The sequence below is a fragment of the Pelmatolapia mariae genome, linkage group LG20 (genome assembly GCF_036321145.2).
Source record: "Pelmatolapia mariae isolate MD_Pm_ZW linkage group LG20, Pm_UMD_F_2, whole genome shotgun sequence".
Lineage (NCBI taxonomy): Eukaryota > Metazoa > Chordata > Actinopteri > Cichliformes > Cichlidae > Pelmatolapia > Pelmatolapia mariae.
In genome coordinates, this window is record NC_086244.1 from 11,632,632 (window position 1) to 11,635,963 (window position 3,332).

The window sequence follows — 3,332 nt, forward strand, 5'->3', positions numbered from 1 at the left end:
GGCTGTAGCATAAACATCAAACACAGCTGTAGCAGTTTTTGGATGGTTGGCTTCAAATGATCCGTCGGTTTGAAAAGTAAAAACAATTTAAAAAGCTGATGCAGGGTGAGTGTTAACACCAGGACTTTAGATGGAAGAAGAGTCACAGCTCAGCACGTTGTTGATGGGTTGTTGTTCATCGGGGGGAGACATCTGAATCATTGCAGGGGGAATGGCTTTCACAACTTGAATGAATTTACTCTGATTACATGATATGCCATAATTATCTATGAATTTGTTATATGTTAACACATTTCCGTCATCGTCTAAAAGGTGTAAAACTGTCCAAATTCCATGATCCATCCAATCCTCATAAAAGATGGATTTTCTTTTATCGTATACATCTGTTGTTCCAAATCGAATTTGTATGTGGAGAAAAATTATGCTTGTATATCATTTTCCAGTACTGGAGAACCTGTTTGTGAAAATTGGATAATTTAATTTGGAAATTTCAAAGTCGCACTTTATAGGAAATTCAATGCCACCCAGCTTCTCCAAAATTACTTTGGGGAAATAAAACCAAATACCGTTTGAATTATTTATGAAAGATTGCAACCATTTGAGTTTGATGGAACCATCCATTGCTTCAAAATCAATCACATTAAAACCTCCTTCTTCAAATGACTTCACTATATCATTCTTCCTAACCTTATGGCCATACCACTCTGAGCATGCCCGATCTCGTCTGATCTCGGAAGCTGAGCAGCGTCGGGCTTGGTTAGTACTTGGATGGCAGACTGCCTGAGAATACCAGGTGCTGTAAGCTTTTTTTTTTCTTTAGGGGTGGCTGTAGCTCAGGTGGCAGAGCAGGTCAGCCACTAACCAGAAGGTCGGTGGTTCGATCCCAGGCTGCTCCAGTCTGCATGCCAAATATCCTTGGGCAAGATACTAACCCCATGATGCGTTCATCATGTATGAATGTTAGATAATTAGCACTAAAACTTAGAAGAAGTGCTTGTGTGAATGGGTGTGATTGGGTGAATGAATTAGTTGTATAAGCGCTTTGAGTGCTCAGACAGAGTAGAAAAGCGCTATATAAGAACCAGTCCATTTACCATAATGTTGCTTGTTTCTCCAAATGTAATTAAAATGAATTCGATTTATATTATTGATTAGTCTATTGGAAACATATAAACATAGTGATGGATAAATCAATCGAGAGATACCTTCTGTTTTAGTAAGCAAGACGCGTCCAAAGATGGAGAGGTGTCTTTGTAGCCAGCTGTTTAAAATCTTTTTAGATTTCTGGGTAATATGCTCAAAATTTAGATTTTCTCTATTATTTGTGTTCTTTGACATTATAATACCCAAATATTTAATGTCAGTTTTAATAGCTATGTTAAGAGAGCTACTAGGTTCACAATCATGAATAGTTAATAATTCGCATTTTCTAATATTCAGGTACAAACCAGAAGCCTTTGAGAAAAGTGAAATTTCATTCATGCTCTATAAAAACTGACGGATTCCTCGTCTAACATTAAAGTGTTTCGATGTTCCAAAAGGTAAAGAAACAGAAATATTGAGTCAGCGTATAATAAAGAAATTAAATCTATGAAGTTGTTTTTTACCAAAACCAAAATAGGGTAGAGCTTTTAAAATAAAAGGATGTTCGACCGTATCAAATGCCTTATAAAAGTCTAAAAAAAGAATCACACCATCATCTTCAATTAAGTGATTAGAATCCAGTAGATCTAAAACCAATCCAATATTATTGGTTGTAGATTATCGATTAGTCTTTTATCTTTACCAGGTTTGGGAATAAGGGAGATAAGACCCTGTTTCGTTGTCGTTGCTAATGTTTCATTACTAATGATTTCCCTAATAGTTTTGAAGAAAAACTATTTTATTTCTTTCCCGAAGAATTTATAAAAGATCGCAGTCAAGCCATCCTGAGCTTTGATTGATTGATTGATTGATTGATTGATTGATTGATTGTACTTTATTCATCCCGAGGGAAATTGGGTTAAGGCTGCCAGCCGTGCCAGCGCCGTCTTACCCTTCCGACCATACATACATTACACAAACATCACATGGGGAAGACAGGTCAGAGAGGTATAACATGGAAAAGCACAACATGAGGAAAGATAAGGAGAAAAAAATAACTCCCCCCAGACTGAGCTCCAACAGGGAGATCAGTTTGAGAACAAAAAAAAAAAAACACCTCTGCACATAGCACATGAAAAAACTCTTAATACACCCAAGAAATGCGCTGGTCTGCATGATCCACCGTCAGCATCGGATGGGAATAAGTGTCGAAGGCGTTTGGAGGGGGGATGAGTGTATATCTTCATGTATATATATGTCTGTGTGCGTGTGTGTGTCCAGAGTTCAGCTGAGACAGTGTCCTTCGCCCTGCCAGACTAAGTAAACAGTCTTCCAGCCAACCCAGGTGGCCTTGCATAGAATGGGAAGAAGAGTCTCAACACAGTCGTTATCAGGGTGTTGTTGTTCAGCTCCGGCCTTGCGACCGCAGCTGGCGCCGAAGGGGTATCCGCATGAAGTAATGGTGGTTTTTACTTTAGTGCGAACAACTCATATGAATTTCAAAGCTGTTCTAACAGCATTGTTCATTTTCAGTTTGTTTAAGGCTTGATCTCAGTCATCCAGTGATATATCAGAATCACAAATTTCTCTGAATACAGAATCGATTTTTGGAGTATAAGGTTCAATCTGATCAAAAAAACTTAATGAATCAGTAATTAAATATTTTGAGGAGCATAAATTTGAGTAAAATTTATGTTTTTCTTCCGCTATAGTCTTATGATTTGTGCATTCCTCCCCATTTACGATTATTGTATTAATAGATTTCTTTTCTTGCCTGCGTTTCTCCAAATTGTAGAAATATGAAGCACTTTTTCACCTTCTTCTATCCATTTTGCACGAGCTCTAATGTAAGCTCCATGAGCCTTTTTCTTGTATAGATCATCTAACTGAGCCTGTAAAGACAACAAGGATTTCTTATCAGCCTCTGACATAAAATGTCTATTACAATAGTTATTTATATTGTAAAGTAATTTACTTTCAAATTCCTTCTGTTGTCTACTTTTCATTTTACTAAACGTAATTGAAAATTCTCTAACTTTAAATTAAAAAAAAGTCCCATCTATGTATGTAATTGCCAATTGTTACATTGTTGTAAATTTTATGAAGGAGCTCTTTAACTATCTTAACATACCCATCATCAATTAATAGATCTGCATTAAATTTCCAGTAATCTTTAAATTGCGTTTTATTTTCAGGGGTAAGTTTAAAAGTAATAATACTGTGATCTGTCAACGGGGCTGCTGAGATGG

At 36.6% G+C, this 3,332-nt stretch overlaps 1 pseudogene; it reads left to right on the forward strand.

Annotated features, from left to right (window-relative positions):
• Positions 1-686: 686 nt before the first annotated feature.
• Positions 687-805, forward strand: LOC134619621 (5S ribosomal RNA; annotated as a pseudogene).
• Positions 806-3,332: the final 2,527 nt, after the last annotated feature.